The sequence below is a fragment of the Balaenoptera borealis genome (genome assembly GCF_965194805.1).
Source record: "Balaenoptera borealis genome assembly, chromosome: 7".
NCBI lineage: Eukaryota > Metazoa > Chordata > Mammalia > Artiodactyla > Balaenopteridae > Balaenoptera > Balaenoptera borealis.
The window spans coordinates 12,415,474-12,435,841 of NC_138864.1; the positions used below are offsets into that span (position 1 = coordinate 12,415,474).

The following is a 20,368-nucleotide window of genomic DNA, read 5'->3' on the forward strand; positions in this document are numbered from 1 at the left end:
TCAAATTTTTGTAGTTTTCAGTGAACAGATCTTTTACCTCCTTGGTTAAACTTATTCCTAAGTATTTTATTCTTTGTGATGCTATTTGTAAATGAAACTGACTTCTTAATTTCTCTTTCTGATAGTTCTTTGTTGATGTATGAAAATGCAACTGATTTTTGCATATGATTTTGTATCTTGCAACTTTACTGAAGATTTTTTTGTTTATAAAATTTCTTTAAAAGATTATTAACTTTTTTTATGTAAGCAAATCACTAACAATGAATTTTGGGGTTTTTATGACAAAAGAGGAAGTAAAATTTATGCCAAAAATAGCACAAAGGTAGGGAGAGATGTAATAGGAGTATGTTGTTGTAAGGGTCTTGCATCACACAAAAAGTGCTTTAATATTATTTGGAGGCATTTCGTGATGAGATATATATATATATAATTTGGATGTGTTTAAACAAATTAATACCCCTGTGTATCCCCCTAGAGGGGTGGGATAGGGAGGGTGGGAGGGAGACGCAAGAGGGAGGGAATATGGGGATATATGTATACATATAGCTGATTCACTTTGTTATACAGCAGAAACTAACACACCATTGTAAAGCAATTATACTCCAATAAAGATGTTAAAAAAAATAAAAAATAAAAGGAGGATTAAAATATCCATCTTGCAAGGTTGTCGTGACAATGAGCTAGTACATACAGGGACCCGAGAAGTAGCAGCTACTAGTGCGTTAATATTATTAATGACTTTAATTATTAAAATTATTAATAATGATAAAGATTTTTAAATAATTCCACTGTAATATCTTATTGGCTTGTTTTGTGCTCAGTCGTTTATTCTGCATGTCTTTTTTTAATCGGTGGTGTTATTTGTCAGCTTTACATTGTGTATCTTCAAAGGTTCCATGTGCGTGTGTGTATACACACATGTAAGTGTTCCTACAGGAGTTCCCATTTTCCCATTAGAAGTTTTCCTCTGGAGTCTGTATAATTACAAAAACAAAACATTCGAAAAAATACCCCTGTGTAATCTCCAACACAAATAATAATAGTAATACATTAGATTAATAAGACATTTCCAAGATCCCTTCTCAGTCAATGCTCCACTATTTCATCACCAGGAAATTATTGATATGCTTTGTGACACTAAGACAAGATTTCCTCTCCCTACAGTTTCAATACAAATGGAATCATACAGCATGCACACTTTTGTGTCAGGCTTTTTTTTTCCCCTCCAGCATGTTTTTGAGATTTATTTATATTGTTGTGTGTTCTAGCATTATATTTCTTTTCACAGCTGAGTGGTGTTCTGCTGTATGACCATACCACAGTCTGTTTATCCGTTCATGAGTTGTTTTCAGTTTGGAGTCATTATAAACAAAGCTACCTTGAACACTTGTATATACATTTTATGTAGATATAGGCTTTTATTTATCTTGGGTAATTACCTAAAAATAGAGTTTCAAGATTGTATGGTAAGTGAATGCTTAACTTTAAAAGAAACAGCAAAATTGTTTTACATCATGTTGTACCACTTTATATTTTCAAAAAATATATATGCTAATACTTTTTAATTTTAGTCATTCTAGTGAGGGTTTAGTATTTCTCACAGGAACAGTCAAATGATTTCGACAAGTTTGCCAAGATCATTCAACGGAGAAAAGACAATCTTTTCAACCAGTGGTGCTGGGAAAACTGCATATTCACATGTAAAAGAATGAAACTGGACCCCTACCTAATACCATATATAAAATTAAGTCAAAACAAATCCATGACCTTAATATAAGACTAAGGTCTATAAAACTACTGGATTAAAAGAGGGCAATAGCTTCATGACGTTGGATTTGGCAGTGATTTCTTGGATATAACACTAAAGGCATAGGCAATAAAAGAAAAAATAAACAAACTAGACCTCACAAAAATTTTTTTTTTAATTTTGTACATCAAAAGACACTACCAACAGAGATCCCACAGGCAAACCACAGACTGGGAAAAAATATTTGCAAATCACATATCAGATAAGGAATTAATATCCAAAATATATAAAGAACTCCTAAAACTTTACAAAAACAAAACCCATCCCTGATTCAAAAACAGGTAAAGGACTTTAATAGATATTTCTCCAAAGAAAATATACAACAGGACAATAATTACATGAAAAGATGCTCAATATCACTAATCATTAGGGAAATGCAAATCAAAACTACAATGAGATACCACCTCAAATCCTTTAGGAGGGCTAATATGAAACAAAACAAAACAAAACTGAAAAGAAGTGTTGGCAAGGATGTGGAGAAATTGGTATCCTTGTACACTGTTGGTGGGAATGTAAAATGGTACAGCAACTGTGGAAAACGGTATGGCAGCTCCTCAAAAATTTACAAGTAGAGGGACTTGCCTGGTGGCGCAGTGGTTAAGAATCCGCCTGCCAATGCAGGGGACACGGGTTCAAGCCCTGGTCCGGGAAGATCCCACGTGCCGCAGAGCAACTAAGCTCGTGCACCACAACTACTGAGCCTGCGCTCTACAGCCTGTGTGCCACAACTCCTGAGCCCGTGAGCCACAACTACTGAAGCCCGTGCACCTAGAGCCTGTGCTCCACAACAAGAGAAGCCACGACAGTGAGAAGCCCGTGCACCGCAACGGAAAGTAGCCCCCACTCGCTGCAACTAGAGAAAGCCCGCATGTAGCAACACAGCCATAAATAACGCAGCCATAAATAAATAAATAAATTTATTTTTAAAAAAAATTTACAAATAGAATTACCATATGATTCTGAAATTCCACCTCTCGGTATATACTCAAATGAATTGAAAGAAGGATCTTGAAAATATTTGCACATGCATGTTCATAGAAGCATTATTCACAACAGCTAAAACATGGAGGCAAATTGTCCAACGACAGATGAATGGATAAACAGAATGTGATATACACATACAATGGAATAGTATTCAGTCTTAAAGAGGAAGGAAATTCTGACACACGCTACAACATGCATGAACCTTGAGTACATTATGTTAAGTGAAATAAACCTTTGCCATTTTATCAGATTATTTGTCTTACTATTACTGAATCGTAAGAGTTTGAATATTCTGGATATTCAAGTCCTTTGTCAGATAGGTAATAAAAATACATATACATGTTCATTTTCTTAATAGTACATTTTGAGGAATTGAAGTTTTTAATTTGATGAAGTCACATTTAGAAATTATTTCTCTTATGGTTCCTGTAATTTGTGCCCTGCCTGAGAAATTCTTGCTTATCCCATGGTCATAAAAAACTTTCCACTGTTTCCTTCTAGAAGTTTTATAGTTTTAGCTGTTATCTTTAAATCTATGACTCATTCTGAGTGACTTTTGTGAGTTAATTTTTGTGTATGGCATGAAGTAAGGGCTGAGGTTCATTTATCCTCATATATGGTTATCCAGTTTTTCCAACACTACTTGTTGTAAAGACAATTCTCCCCCCAGCTGATTACATTGAAAGTTTTGTCAAAAGTCAAGTTGGTCTATTTCTGTACTTTCTATTCTATTCCACTGACCTACAAGTTTACTTCTCCCACACCACACCGTCTGGGTTACCGTAGTTTTATGATGAGTATTGAAAGAACATGGAGTCATCTCTTTAACTTCATTCACATTTTTCAAACTTTTTGGATAGTTTATACTATTTGCATTCCCCTCTAGTTTTTGAATCAACTTGTCAATTATAAAACAAAAAAGTAATGATGTTTTAATTGGGATTTCTTTGAATCTCAGAATTGGAGAGTGAAGAATTAAAATCTTAATAATGTTGAGTCTCCTGATGCATGAACATGGTATATCTCTTTATTTAGATCATCTTTCATTGTTCTGAGTAATATTTTTTTACCTGGCACATATTTTGTTAAATATATTTTTGATTATTTATTTTAAATGGTATGATTTTTTTAACTTCAATTGCAATTGTTCTTTACTATTACATGTATGCTAATTTTTGTGTAGAGCCTTTGTATTCTGTGTCCTTGCTAAACTCGCATGTTAGGTTTAATAGAATTTTGTAGACCCATTAGGATTTTCCATGAATTCAAACACGCTACTTGTTAAAAACAATTTTACTTCCTATTTTCTAATATATGACTTTTGTTTCTTTGCCTTTCCTTATTGCCCTGGATCTCCAGTTTAATGGAATCAGTGAGAGTGGGCATCCTAGCCTTGTTCCTATTCATAAGGGAAGCATTTGGTCTTTTACTGATAAGTTTGATGTTAGCTGTAACTTTTCCATAGATGCCCTTTATCAGGTTGAGGGAGTTTCTTTTTATGCCTAGTCCGCCAAGAGTTCATTTCTTTAAATCATGGATATGTGTTGAATTATGTTTATCTATCTGTCTATCTATCTATCATCATCTATCTATCCCTACATACATGTATAGATAGATATGTATATATAATATACATACAAAACTTATATATATACATAATTTTTTGCATCCATTGTGATAATCATAGGGCTTTTTTCCTTTATTCCTTTAATATGATGAATTACATTGTTTGATTTTCAAATGCTTATACAACCTTGTATTCACTGAATAAAACTCATTTGGCCGTGATTCTTTCTGCAATTTGATAAATTCTACTTGCTAATATTTTATGAAGGATTTTACTGTGACTTTTCATGAGAGCTCTAGTTCTATAATTTTCATTTCTTATAGAGATTTGGTCTGGTATTGGTATTAAGTTAATGCTGGTCTTTTGAAACGAGTTGGGAAGTATGCCTTCCTCTTCTATTTTATGGAAGAACTTGTATTTCCTTCCCAGGGACGCATCCCCTACAGCTGATGTGGAGGCTTGGAAAGATGTTTCAGAAGCGAGTCCAGCTGGGAGAGTCAGTGGTTGAATGGGAATAATTCACAGCAGCTGGTAATGTCTGAGCTGCAAGTCCCAAAGATCGCCAGCCATGGAACAGTGGAGGGAGAAACTTCCCTGCTCTCGGGACACCTCAGCGGAGGGGTGGGACTGACCTGCTGTGTAACTGATGCTGCGGATAATACAGCCCATGGGTGCTGTTACTGTGAGATGCTCACAAAAGTGCCTAACTTCTGGAATCACAGAAAGAAGAAGGAAGAGGAGAAGGGAAGAGGAGGAAGTGGGGAGGGAGGGCGTGCTCTTCCTCACAGAGACTTCCCTCTCTGTTTCACTCATCCCTTGCGGTTATCACCGGAGCTGTGGTACCAGCAAGTCGGGACCATCTGAGATACTGACAACCATTTTAACTCTGCCCAAAAGAAAAGGATGAATGACAATCTGTACAGTTTTAAGACCAAGTTGCAGTAGTTGTGTTGTGAGCCAAAACGCTAACTTTGAAGGAGTCTCCAAAGCCTTCAACAAGCCTAAATGGAAAAATCCATTTTCTTCCCCAGCAGAGGCTCTCTGCCATAGCCATCTGCGTGTAAACCCAGTTACCACGGGAGAGAGCATTTTTGTGGCGTATCAACTGAAAAAATGACCGACTGCTCTTTCTTGTGGTTTTTGAGCTGATGAGAAGTGAGCCTTCCCAGCAGGACCTGCACGAGGCCAGCAGGGTGATTCTTGAGGAAGGAAACACAGCTCGTGTTAATCAGACGGAGGGAGAGCCTGCGCAGGGTGGAGAGAGAAAATGAGCATTTTCCACTCAAAGCTATTTGGAAAATATCTTTTTGATACACTGACTATTCTAATGTCATTTTGTCAGTAGTACATGAAGGCATATTCTATTATCAAATCATTCTGTAAAAGCATTTTCCTCTCTCACAGAATTAGATTACAGATATCACAGAACAGTCATGAGGTACTCAAAAGTTTTGCCTTTCTTCAAAGTTTGCTCTAGCCAGAGGGAGACTACTTCAAACATATTTCACAGTCTTTCCTTCATGTTCTAATTGATCCACATCTCACTTTACTTGGAATGCATCCTAGGATGAAATGCTTTTATAATATAAACGGTTCACGAAAGTTGCAGTCACTGTGGTTGATGCCCAGAGTGGGTGCACCAGCCCGCCACCTGGACAGGCCAGCGTTTCCAACCCCTCCACCACCTGCTGCACACCTGCTGCCCTCATGCCCCTCATGCCCTCATGCCTCATGCCAGGTCTCACCGCAGAACTGCCACCTTGAGATTCTCCCTAGATTCCTCTCCCTGTACCAAGAGGGGTCATACGAAAGCAATCTACCCATGGAAATGTCTGCTTTGAAAACTTTGCTCTTCAGACAAGTTTCAGTGGCCCACAGCTGCTCTCCAGGCTCTGGCTGTAGCACTGGCTGACCCCCCACCCCAGGACCACCTGGAGACCAGGGAGTGAGTGAAAGTCCACTGCCCTCTGCACTCCACCGCAAGCCAGGCTCCACTCTGCTCAGACTCATGGGCACAACCGATTCTGCCAGCGCTTGCTTCCACCTTCCTCGTCCATCAACTTCCAAGCATCCTGCAGGGGTGAGGAACATCCTCTGCATCAGCATCGCTGGATGGGCGCCAAACCCACGTTCCCTTCCTTCTCAGTGCACACAGCTCGGCCCCGTGTCCCAGCGTCCCTGGCAGCCCAGAGGGGCCGATGATGGAGTTCTGGCAAATGCCATGCGAGCAGCAGTCATGGTGAGTCTTTTCATCTGGGTCCTGCAATCCCCTCCTGAGAGGCGGTGATACCCACAGCAACAGGCAAGTCACACACTGGAAATGAGAGGGTAGCGGCCCTCCTGGCTTCTGAGTGACTGTACGGAAGAGAATGGCTGGCGACCAGAACACTAGTCCAGGAATGTCACATGAGAAACACGCTTCTGGGGCTTCAAGCAACTGCAATGTTGCTTACTTGTTCCCAACCTAAATCATATCCCCTCTCTGACCACCTCCCAACTAAGTCAGGTAGCCTTCTTATGTATATCTCTAGACCCTCTACTTGTGTGCATTGTTCATTCAAAAATGTGATGAAATGATTGTTTGTGGAATTATGTTTTTTGATATGGGTATTCCTCTGGGAACTATAAGCTCTATGGGAGATTTCAACCTAGCACAAAATAGGTGTTTAACAAATATTTGTTGAATGAATGAACAGTATGCACTCCTATTTGTATTATCCCACTGAGTTGGCTTAGTGGCCTGGAGTGGTGGTCCTCACTATCCTCCTTATTACAGGTAAGGAGGTAAGATGAGTTATGTAATTTGCCAAGTTCCCACAGAAAAATAAAGTTACCTCCGAGATTTCCAGCCAGGTCTGCCTGCCATGAAGTACGGTAACTGGGACCACACTAGAGACATAAAGTTAATGAGACATCAGACATCAGACGTCGTGTCTGCTCTGCTGACCCTCACTCTAGTAAGACAGACCTGAGCACACAACGGAAGACAGGTGACATCCACCTGGCCTTAGAGAATGGACAGCACCTTGCTGGCAGGAGGAGGAAGGGCATGAAAGGCATAAGAAAGGACAGTGCAGAAGCCCAGAGGGAAAGAGAGGCCTGGCATAGTCAGGAGGGGTGAAAAGCTGCTGCCTGGGTTCCCGGGTTCAGGACGGGTGAGGAGTATGAAAGACCGACTCAGCACTTGGCCTGACGGCTTCTGTTCTCAGGATCTCGGCCTTCACGCTGCAGGCCAGGAAGGAGGGGAGGTGGCAGGGATGGAGAGCCTGAGGCTTTTAAGCATAACGGTGATGTGATCAGTTAGTTCTTGGTTTTGGAATGATGACTCTGGCAGCCAGGACAGGGGACGATAAGCTGGCTGCATCTGGAGGCAGGAAGAGCAGTTGGCACATCGATGTGACACTCCCGGATCCAAGAGCAGCACATCTGGCATCAGGAGGAAGCAGACACAGAAGAGCGAGTCTTCCTGGGGTGGAACGAGCCGGACGTGCGGCCGTGGAGAAGGGGGCAACACATGAGGAAGAAGAGACAGAGCCAGATGGCATGGGAAGGGGAGGGGGTTGGCACGGGCTTTTGAATGAGATCTGGGTCTGAAGGACCACAGGGCAGGTGAAGACCGGCTGACTGACTCGGTCCATCAGGTTTGAGTTTAATTCAGAGCCACGTCCTTGGTCTTCAGGGATCTTCTACACTAGTTGGTAAATGAGCTGTCCATCCTCTCACCATGCAGGCTAAAGAGTTGTGCTTTTTGGTTTGCCTTTGAAAAATATTCTATGAGCAGGACTTCCCTGGTGGCGCAGTGGTTAAGAATCCGCCTGCCAATGCAGGGGACATGGGTTCGATCCCTGGTCTGGGAAGATCCCACATGCTGCGGAGCAACTAAGCCAGTGCGCCACAACTACTGAGCCTGCGTTCTAGAGCCCGCGAGCCACAACTACTGAAGCCCGCGTGCCTAGAGCCCGCTCTCCGCAACAAGAGAAGCCACCGCAATGAGAAGCCCACGCACCTCAACAAAGAGTAGCCCTAGCTCGCCACAACTAGAGAAAAGCCCATGTGCAGCAACGAAGACCCAACGCAGCCAAAATAATAATAATAATAATAATTTAAAAATTCCATGAGCAATTTTAAACAGTCAAAATCTAAGCTAAGAGGTGAGAAATTCATGGGACTGTGTCCCAACCAACCAAAGTATTTGATTAAATATGCAGTTAACTACTCTAAATCATTTTTTGAAAGAATCAAACTCTAGATGCAATGAGTTGCGTAGAGAGAACAAAGCTGCAAGCAATTTCTGGTCTCTAAGTGAAAACACTTGCATTTTAAAAAACTGTGTTCATGGAATCTAGAAAAATGGTACAGATGAACCAGTTTGCAAGGCAGAAATAGAGTCACAGATGTAGAGGACAAACATATGGACACCAAAGGGGGAAAACGGAGGGGCGGGGGGGGGATGAATTGGGAGCTTGGGATTGACCTGTAGACACTAATATGTATAAAATAAATAACTAATAAGGACCTGCTGTATAAAAAAAAAAAAAGAAGAAGAAGTTAAGGGAGCCTAGTTGATACCGTCCATGGAGGTCAACCTTCCAGCGCTCAGAACAAATGCGAAATAACCAGAATATAGCCTCTTATAATTAAGTCATTCATTATGCAAAATAGAGGTGGAACAATCAACTCTACCAAGAGTACAGCTAGGTGTTCCACTCACCTACTTTCCATTCAGTCCTTCTTAAAGTGAAAGACTCTCCCACTTTTCATAAACTCCATGGCAGCAAATTTAATTTAGAGAACAACCAGCTCTGGTGAAGAAATAAATATTATTACTCTTTTTTAAAAAAAAAAAAGCTGTGTTCAAAGACTGATTTTCCCAATTTTTCCTTGGGAGCTCTGGGAACTAAAGTATACACTCCTGGCAATGTATCTGCTCCTAAGACATTGTGAGAATAAGAACAGCAATCCGTTTTTATTGAGCACCTACTGTGTTCCAGGGAATGGGCTAAGTGATTGCGGAAGGGGGTATAATTCTGTAGAAAACATATTTAACTTTCTTAACTATGCTGTCAGGAGAGTTGAGGGTCCAGGGGATGCCACCTCCTCTTCCTTGTCTCACTCTCCCCCTCCACTGGGAGTCCCTGTTTCAGCAGCCAGCACCAACATGCAGCCAGTGTCTGTGGCAAATCTCGGAATCCTTCTGGACTCCGCTTTGACTTCTCAACCAATAGATCCATCCACAAGCCCGATTGCGGGTATTTCTGAATGCATTGACTTCTATTCCCATTGCCGCTGCTTTCTCTAGTTCCCTGGGCCTCCCAGCCTGACCCTTCAACAGCCTCTTCCCTGGTCTCCCTGACTGTAAATTGGTCCTGCTCCAATCCAGCCCTCAACCCACAGCCAGAATGGTCTTCTCCAATATGTCTCTCATCTTAAAAGGAATGTGAATAACTCACATCACCGTTTACGGGGTGTCGTCAGGACTCTCGGTGGTACTTAGTTGAATGACCTGCATTACTTAGGAAAGCTGAACATTGAGAGGCAGAAATGTTACGGAACGTTCAGAGCAGCACTGTTGATGAAAATAAAAACTGGAGACAACCCAAACGCCTACCAAGATACTGTACAGCAGGTGAGTGGCTTGTGATAGGTTAACACGATGGATAGTATAAGGTAGGGAATATGAATGCATCTCAGCTACAAAGTCAGTAGAGATAAATCTCAAATACATGTTGCATTTGAGAAAGAAACACAAGTGTCAGAGGGACACGTGAGACATGATGCCACTTACATAAAGCTCATCATCACTCAAGTCAGGCAATGTTTTGCTTACAGAAATACATATGTGATAAAACTAAAAAGTAGGGGGAAATAGACACAAAATATGGGGAGGGGAAGGGGAAGTAATTGGGGTAGACTGAACAGGGGCTCAATAGCTCTGCTAAGCTCTCCTTCTGAAGCTAGGCTTTGTGTCCTTTGGTTTTCATTTCAGTATTATTCTTTGAATGGTATAAATAGGTTTTACATATTGTGTATATTTTACAAAAAAATAAAATAAAACAAAAGGAAAAAGGATTCGATGGGAGTTCAACCCCCAGGATGAAAGCAGAGCTCCCCAGCATGGATCAAGGGGCTTAGATGACCCCCGCGTCCTGGTCATCCTCATCAGTGGGGTGTGTCCTTCCGGGAGCATCCTTGCTCTGGATTTGGTCCCCTTATCAGCTCTGTCTCATAGAACCTGCCTCCTTTCCTCATGGACTCAGTTAATGCTCCCCAGACTTCGGGGTCACTCCAAGGCTCAGTCTGCCTGGGCACCCCTTCAGCAGGTCCCTGTGCCCATCAGGTTCAGAGTACTGGGCTCCCTTCCCCCAGCCACTCACTGCTCCTGACACCAAGCTGGGACCTCAGAGCACCAGAACCACTCTCGTCCATTTCTACAACTAATAATGCTGTGCCTGTGATGAGCACGTGAGCTGTTCTTAGTGAAGGTGTAAGGGAGAAGGAGAGAAAATGAGAGACAGAGAGAGAGATCAAAGCAAATAGATACCCATCAAATATAGGGAACATTCTTTTCAAGAAATATGCTTCAGTTCAATTTCTCCATTACCCGTGTGAGTTAATATGCTGAGTTTAGTGTCCTGTTTTTATATCCCTCTCCTTACCTATTTAACTACTAATTAGTGGAGCATCTGGTAATTAGCTTCACACTTGCATCAGCTGGTGATTCTTCAAAGTAACTGGTATACAGTTATGTCGGCCAGTTCCCGGAGTTGAAATTGAGGCAGACATCTGTACAAGTTCTGGTGCCAGAAAGGGATTCAATTGAATTAATATGATTACTTTCACCCAATTTCAAAGGCACATGATTGACTACTAATTTCTTCTGTGGTTTTTAAAGTTCAGGTCTGCTTAAAATGAGAGCAGTTGATGAAATACAGGACTGCTTTAATTGGGATATTGAATAAAGTATGAAATAACAGAATAAGGTAGTGCAACTGAAAGAGCAGGGTGGGCTCTGAGCTAAACCCACTAACCCATTTCCCTATTTTGCACAGGAAGAAAAACAGCATCCAGAAATAACTCCCCGAGTCACCCAGCTCCTCCCAGGTGGCGTGAGGACCAGTTGTCTCCCGAGTCACATTTTGGTGTCCATTCCTCTCCAACCTCTACCATGCTGTCTCAGATGACAATGTTAAAAAGAATAAAATAACGAGCACCGATCCGATGCAGGGTGCCAAGCACTGCTTTTAGCGTTTTGCGCACATGAACTCAGGGAACACGGGGGCCGTCTCAGGATAGAACAAGGTCATAATGTCCATTTCACAGACAAGGACACAGAGCTATGGGTGCTCCCACACATCACCCAAGGTCCCACCACCAGGTGAGGCCCAGCCAGTACCTGGACCCTCCCACCTGGGAACACACAACTCCCTCTATATCATTCACCTTGGTGAGTGCTCGCTCCATCTGGGGGCTGTCTCTGAACTCCCACACCTGGATGGTTTTTTTCCTGAATGTGGAATGTTTTCAAAGTAGATCAGGAAAATGTTCAGACTCCTACACAGAAACACACACACACACAAAAGCTGATTCCACCTTGCTGAAGATTCCCATCTAGAAACTCCAAAGCTAAAAACAGCATCACCTACAGGGAATCCACTTTACAGACATGCAGGAAAATGTGCCGTCAGATAGCAGCAACGGCAGGCCACATGTCCCAGCCACATCTGTTCTCTCTACACGGAAGGGGATGTACACGCCTAAGATAAACATGGGCTTCCAGAACCAAGTGTTTAAATGGTGCTCTGCATCGGAGGGCCAAGGAGAATCACGTGTATATCCCAGGGCTGGTGTAGTGGTGGGGGCAGGGAGGAATGATGGAATGAATGAGCGAATGAATGAATGAGAGCTGAAAGGAGACTTAACAACCATATCGTCAAATCCCTGGTTAGTTACGTATTCTATTTCTGCCCACGACAACCCCAGCCAGTAGAATCCATCTTGACTTGCAAACTTTCCAGTAATGGAATAGAATTTATTGATGCAAAATCTCTCCTCAACCCACTCTCCCTCCCTCCTTCTCATGCTCATGGCCTCTTTACACAGTACCCGTGGCACATAAATGGCATGAAGGCAATAGAATTATAAAGACAAAGGAAATGCTAAATTTTCTTACCAGCATCAAAAGTCTTGGGGAAAAAAAATAACAGGTTCAGGTCAACCAACTATTCATTCAAGGAATATTTGACAGTTCAAACAGCCTCTCTGACAGGATACAGAGAGATGCTTATCTCTTGCTGCTACAGGGTATCTTGCACTGAAACTCAGACTTTAATTGTAATGATACCATTGCTACAAAGATAGCTAAATGCATATATTTGACAGATAAACTATGCCAGGGTCAAGGACCTGATAGGACATTGGATGACTGACACTAAGAATGCTTCTAATTTTATGTTGATGTAAAATTTATTCAATATGTATATTGAAATCAACATATTTTTAAACTATCCAATTAAATGAGTTTTGATATATGTATACACCTCTGTAACCCATGCTTCAGTCAAGATATAAAATATCTCTGTCATCCCAGAATGTTTCCCCATAGACACTTCCAATCAATTCCCACCTCCCAAAGGCAGCACATGTTCTGATATCTATCACCGCAGATTAGGTTTTCTTGTTCTTGATATTCATATATACAGAATCATGAAGTGCCTGGCTTCTTCCACTCAGTATGCTTTTGAGAAGTATCCATGTCATTGCATGCATCAGTAGTTTATTCCTTTTTATTAATGAGTAGTATCCTATGGTATAGATATACCATAACTTGTGTATCAATTTTTTGTTGTTGACGAACATTCTGGTCCTTTCGAGTTTGGGGCAATTATTTTTAAATGTATTTATTTATTTATTTATTTATTTATCTATTTATGGCTGTGTTGGGTCTTCGTTTCTGTGCAAGGGCTTTCTCTAGTCGTGGCAAGCGGGGGCCACTCTTCATCGCGGTGTGCGGGCCTCTCATTATCGCGGCCTCTCTTGTTGTGGAGCACAGGCTCCAGATGCGCAGGCTCAGTAGTTGTGGCTCACGGGCCTAGCCGCTCCGCGGCATGTGGGATCCTCCTGGACCGGGGCACGAACCCGTGTCCCCTGCATTGGCAGTCGGATTCCCAACCACTGCGCCACCAGGGAAGCCCCTGGGGCAATTATTAATAAAGCTGTTTTGAATGTTCTTGTACAACTCTTTTTGAGAATATGTGTTTTTATTTCTCTTAGAAAAAAATATCTAAGAGTAGAAGAGCTAGAGTATAGGGTAGCTGTATGTATAACTTTACAAGAAACCGCCAGACTTTTTCCCAAAAAGATTGGTCCATTTTCTGTTCTTATCAGCAATGTATGAGAGATCCGGTTGCTCCATATCTTAACACTGAGTTTGTCAGTTTTTTTCATTTTAGCCATTCTAAGGGATGCAAAGTGGTAGCTCACTGTGGATTTAATGTGCATTTCCTTGCTTACTAGTGACATCAAGCACCTTCTCGCATGCTTACTGATTATTCATACATCTCCTCTTGTGAAATGGCTATTCAAATATTTTGCCCCCTTTTCGTTGGCTTGTTGGATTGTTGTTTTCCTATTATTGAGTTACAGAGCATATTCATGTATTCTGGACACAAGTCTTTCATCAGATATGTCTACTGTGAAGCTTTCCCACAGTTTGTGACCTGAATACTCATTTTATTAATTGTATCTTTTGAAGAGCAGATAGTCTTAAATTTGATGAAGTCTAATCTATCAGGTTTTATTTTTCTCGTAGACTTTGTGATTTGATGTCTTATGTAAGAAATCTTTCCCTACCTTAGGATCATAAAGATTTTCTCCTATGTTTTCTTTTAAAAGTGTTGTAGCTTTTGCTTTTATATTTAGGCCTATCACCCACTTCAAGATCATTTTTTAGTATGATGTGAGGTAAGGATTGAGGTTTATTTTTTCCATGCAGACATCAAGTTGTTTCAGAATCCCTTGTTGAAAAGAATATCCTTCTCCAATTGAATTACTATGGCACCTTTGTTGGAAAGCAGTTGCCCTTATATGTGAGAGTCTACACTGTCGTGATTACACGCAGCTTTATTTCTCCCTCGTATTCCATCATGTTCCATTATAATAATTTTGCATCATGATTTTAAGCTTGGCTATGATTTTACATAAGCTCCATTATGAGGTGGTGCACACCCATTTCCGATTATCAGATCTAGCTGATAAAATATTCCTTTGACTTTATGAAATATCCCCTTGATCTTTGTCAACATTCTTCGTCTTGGAGTCAATTTCATTTGATATTAATATTGTCACCCACCTCCATGAGCTTATGGTTTGGATGGTTTCTTTCCTTCTCTCTACTTTCAACTGATTCCATGTATTTTAAATTAATCTATTAAAGAACAGCATACAGGGTTTTCCAGGGTTTTTGGCTTTTTTATCAAGTCTGACAATCTCTGCGTTTTAGTTGGAGTGTTTAATCTGTTATTTGCTTTGGAGAGCATTTGTTTGTATACAGAAGCTCTCTATAGTCAGAAAGCACATAAAGCTATGCTTTTTACAGGGTGCTGCACAGTTAAAGTATAGGCTGTGACAATACCTTTTGTGCATATTTTGAGTGCATTTAACATCATGGAACAAGCTGGACGTGTTTAGAAACTATTTGAAAGCACGGCTCCCATCAACACTTCAGAATACTCTTACTCAGTTGCAGCTAAATAATCTCACTTATAACGTATGTATCCACCATGGAGGCTTAGAAACTGTTACCAGTATGTACCTGCAACAGCTTTCCAATGGATGACTGAGAAATATGTTAATGGAGTATGGATAATATTGAGCAAGCAACCATTTCCATTATTTTCAGATTCTGAGAGAATCACTGAAATCATATATATTACAAAATACAGAGCTGGAAGAGCCTTATAAATCCTAACAGTCATAGGAAAATCAGAAATGCCAGATCTTTACCTCTGTTCCTTGGAACCAACTGGGGAACACCTGGATCAGAGCTTCCTAAAAGGTCAACAGTGCCCCAGGACCAGTGTATGATTGCTAGAATGTTCTGGATGAGGCATGGAGGGCATTATTTGATCGTTGAGAGGAAGGGAAACAGAAGAATGAAGAGAACAAAGCAGAAGGAGGAAGGGTGAGGCAGGAACAGCAGAAGATTGTGACAGCAGAACTCAGGGGGCAGGGCCACACAGGACCATACAGCTCCAAAGCCACCCTCGGAGGTGGTCGGGGAGGACCCGAGGGAATAAAGAGAAGGAGAGTTTCATTTTTAAGTTGTTTTTCTGTACCGCGTGAGATGAATTACCAATCCATGACAACCCAAAACCTTGGTAAAATCTGGTATTTTTGCAAAGAACTTCTGTTTATGGAGAGATCAGTAAATGTTACATCTACAAAGTTTGACGCACATGGTAGAGACATAGGAACTGAAGGAAGACTGGTGGGAGTACAGGGACCTAGAAATAAATTACACCAAGTGAGAGGAAGGCTTGGAGTTTCACAACACACCATAGCATTCAAGTTCTAAAGGTCTCATTGAAGTCTCCCAAGCCAAAAGACCAGAGCTGGCATCTGAATTACACCTAAGTATTATTATAGGTGTTACAAAGCACTTTCTGTATGGTTTCTCAGTTGACTCTCATAAGAAATCTAGGTGAGCTAGGCTGAGAAAGCATTTTAACCCACATGAGAAGATGGAGCCTCGGAAATCACCATCAGACCATGCCGTTTGGTTTTCAACGAAAATTACATCATGCTAAAGGGCAAGCATCAGAACCAGACTCAGATATGGCAGAGATTTTTGAATGATCAGATAGAGAATTTAATTATGGTGAATATATTAAGAGCTAAAATAGAATAATTAGATAACATGAAATAGAGAGGTAATGTGAGCAGAGAGATGGAAACTCTAAGAAAGAATCAAAAAGAAATGCTACAAATTGAAGAAAAACAATGTAACAAATAAAGAATGCCTTTGACGAGTTCATCAATAGACTGGACACAGTGAAAAAAACCCAGTAGGCTTTAAGATATGTCAGTAGAAACACCTTGAACTGAAATGAAGAGAAAAAAAGAAAAATATTACAAAACATCCAAAAAGAGTGAATATGTTTCAAAAAATATAACATGCACCTAATTGGAATAACAGAAATAGAAGAAAGAGAGAGAAGAAAAGAAATATTTGAAGACATAATGGCTAAGAATTTTTCAAAATTAATAACAGACACCAAACCAGAAATTCAGTAAGCTCAGAAACACCAATCCAGGTAAATACAAAAAAAAAACAAACAAAAAAATCTGCACCTAGGCATATTACATTAAAACTATGGAAAAACAAAGCAAAGAGAAAAATCTTGAAAGAAGCCAGAGGAAAAATAAAGTTTACCTATAGAGGGACAAGGATAAGAATTACATTGACTTCTTAGTAGAAACCATGCAGTAAGAAAAAAGTGGAGTGAAATATTTAAAGTGTTGAAAAAATATGTATATACCAACCTAGAATTCTGTATTCAGTGAAATTACCCTTCAAAAGTGAATGTGAAATAAACACACACGCACATAAAAACTGAGGGAATTTGTTTCCAGCAGACCTGCCCTGCCAAAAAACAAAAAAAAAAAGTTAAAAAATGTTTCTGAGGGAGGAGGAAAATTATTCAGATCAGGAATTAGATCTACATAAATAAAGGAAGATCAGAGGAGGAGCAGATGAAGGTAAATGAAAATCTTTGACTTCCTTTTCTTCGTTGCTCTAAAAAATAACTATTTGTTCACAGAATTAATAGTAGCAATGTATTGGGTGATTATAGCTTATGGATAAATTGAATTAATGAAAGGAATATAAGGAATGGAAGGAAGGAAAGGGAGTAATATGTTACAAGGTACATGCCCTACACAGTCTGGTATTATTTGATGGTAGACGCAGAATACTTGAAAGTGTAGACTGCAAACTTTAGAACCTCCACTACATTTTTTAAGAGACTTAATTGATACCCTAGGTGAAGAGATAAAATGGAATCATATAAAATGATCAATTAAAACCAGAGAAGACAGCAGTCTGGAGGAAAAAAAAGAAATGAAGAACAAGTATAATGAAGACAAAATAGCTACAAACATGGTATGTGTCAATCCAAGTATGCTGTCAATGATTATTTTAAATATGAATGGTCTAAATACACCAATTAAAAGGCAATGATAGTCAGAGTGGATAAAAGAAAATAAGACCCAGCTATCTGTTGTCTACAACAAGCCCACTTTAACTATAAGGACTCGGGTTAAAAATAAAGGAAGAGAAGGAGATTACCATGCTAACGATAATTTAAAAACTGGTGTAGCTGTATTAATTTCAGAAACAAAGCATCAGAACAGGGAAAATTATCAGAGATAAAGAGAATTACATAACATTAGAGGGATCGGCTCTCCAAGAATATATAACAATCTTTAATGTGTATGTACCTAAAAACATAGCTTCAAAATATGTGAGGCAAACACTGGTAAAACTGAAATGAGAAATGGGCATGTCTACTATTATTGTTGGAGATTTTTTCACCCCTCTGTCAGTAATTGCTAGGAAAAACACAGTAGAAAATCATGTAGCTGACCTGAACATAATTATCAATCAAACTGATCTATGGGGTATTCTACCCAACAACAGCAGAATATACATTCTTCTTAAATTCACGTGGAATATTCACAAGATAGATTAAATTCAATGTCATAAGACACATCTGAATAAATGTAAGAAAATAGCAATCAAAGTATGTTCTCAGATCAAAATGGAATTAAACTAGAAATCAATAACAGAAACATAGATGAAAAATCCACAAATACTTGAAGATTAAACAACACACATTTTTAAATAGAATATGGGTTAAAGAAGAAGTCTCAAGAGAATTAATCTAGGTTACACTGAGGAAACTAACAAGAGAGCAGCATTATAAATCTAATGGAAGCAGAGGGAAAGTGATAAAAATTAGAGCAGAAACAAATGAAATTGAAAACAAAAACAGCAGAGAAAATCACCAAAACCAAGCTCGTTATTTGAAAGGATCAGTTAAATTGATAAGCCCCTAGCCAGGCTACCTAGGAAAAAAAATATAGAAAACACAAATTACCAACATTTAAATGAAAGAAAGTTCATCACTAATGACCCCACAGACATGACATGAATAACAAAGGAAATCTAGGAACAACTCTATGCCCTCAAATTTAATAACTTAGAAAAAACTGACCAGTTCCTTGAAAGACATAAAGTATCCAAATTTTCACAAGGATAAATCGATAAGCAATTAGGCCTATATTCATAAAAGGAACCGAAGAATTGAAAATTGAAAACTTTCTAAAAAAAAGCACCACATCCACATGGTTTCACTAGCAAATTCTACCAAATAATTAAAGAAGAAATAATACCAATTTTCCACAGTCTCTTCCAGAGAATAGAAATAGAAGTGAAGTAAGTCATACAGAGACAGACAAATATCATATGATATCACTCATAGGTGGAATCTAATTTTTTTAAAAAAGATACAAATGAACTTATTTACAAAACTAAAACAGACTTACAGATATCAAAAACAAACTTCTGGTTACCAGAGCGGAAACATGGTGGGGAGGGATAAATCAGGAGCTTGGGATGAACATACACACACTACTGTACATAAGATAGATAACCAACAAGGACTGACTGTATAGCACAGGGAACTCTACTCAATATCCTATGATAATCTATATGAGAAAAGAATTTGAAAAAGAATGAATATATGTATATATATAACTGAATCTCTTTGCTGTACACCTGAAACTAACACAACATTGTAAATCAACTATACTCCAATAAAAGTAAAAAAAAAAAGAAAAAAGAAAAAGGAAAGCAGTAGAATCTGAATGAATTGGAACATGTATGATTTAAAAGCATGATTCACAACCAGAGGCACAAAAATTGTAAATATTGCCATCATTTTCTGAGACTGTAATTGTATACTTATAAACACACTTATAAAGAATAAAATATTTCACTGTCAAATTTTCACTTTAATATTTCACATTAAAGAAAGGAAAACTACAGATCAGTATCGCTTATGAACAAAGACACAAAAATCCTCAACAAGGTATTTGCAAATGAAACGAAGCAACGTACAAAAACAATTATACACCACTTCCCAGTGGAATTTGTTCCAAGTATGCAAGGCTGGTTCAACATTCAAAACAAATTCATCAAATATTAATTGGCCACAGAAACATGCTAAAGAAAAAAAAATTGTATAATCATATCAGTTGGTGCAGATCAGCTTGTATCTACAAGCCAAGGAATGCCAAGGATTGCCATTGCCACGGGAAGCTGGAAACAGAGGCAAGAAAGAATTCTTCCCTACAATCTCCAAGGGAGCATGGCCCTGCTGACACCTTCATTTGGGCTTCTAGCCTCAGAACTAAAAGTAGATGGCTCACAGATGTCTCAGCCAAACGGGCATGAAAGGTCAGGATAGTCACGCAGCTGGGATGGAGAGCTCCAGGGTCAGGGCTCTAGAGGAGGGCTGGTCAGGGACATACAGGCTTCATCAAGGCCCAGAGGCACAGCGCAAATTCACAGGAGCAGGTCCCAAGGGGCCACCTGGCAAACTAAAGTTCAGCTGCAGGGGGAGAGCACCCCTGGAGTCAGGGGAGGGGGAGGCCAGTATTCAGAGAAGCTTCAACATGGGCAGCTGAGGCAGACACCTGCCCAGTTCTCTGGACAGCACTGATGCCCCCATGATAAAGCAGGGTGGAGGGCACCTCCCATCAGACACAGTTAGGGCTGGTAGGCTGCAGAGCCGCGGGCAGCACTCCCTTCCTTCTTGCTGCCTTTTGCGGGCTCTGAGGAGGCCTTTGAGCCTCAGGGAAGGCAGTAGAGAATCATCACAGCTGGACGGTGCTTGGTGATGATAGAGCTTGTATAGAGATAAATATTTGCCCGAGAAATAGAGTTCCAA

General features: G+C 40.0%; 1 long non-coding RNA gene across 1 annotated transcript; it reads left to right on the forward strand.

Moving 5' to 3' along the window:
• Positions 1-973: 973 nt before the first annotated feature.
• LOC309632575 lies at positions 974-19,264 on the forward strand. Its single transcript, XR_014246987.1, has 2 exons — positions 974-13,251; positions 13,571-19,264. It is a non-coding gene; the product is annotated as an uncharacterized lncRNA (long non-coding RNA).
• The last annotated feature ends 1,104 nt before the right edge of the window (positions 19,265-20,368 follow it).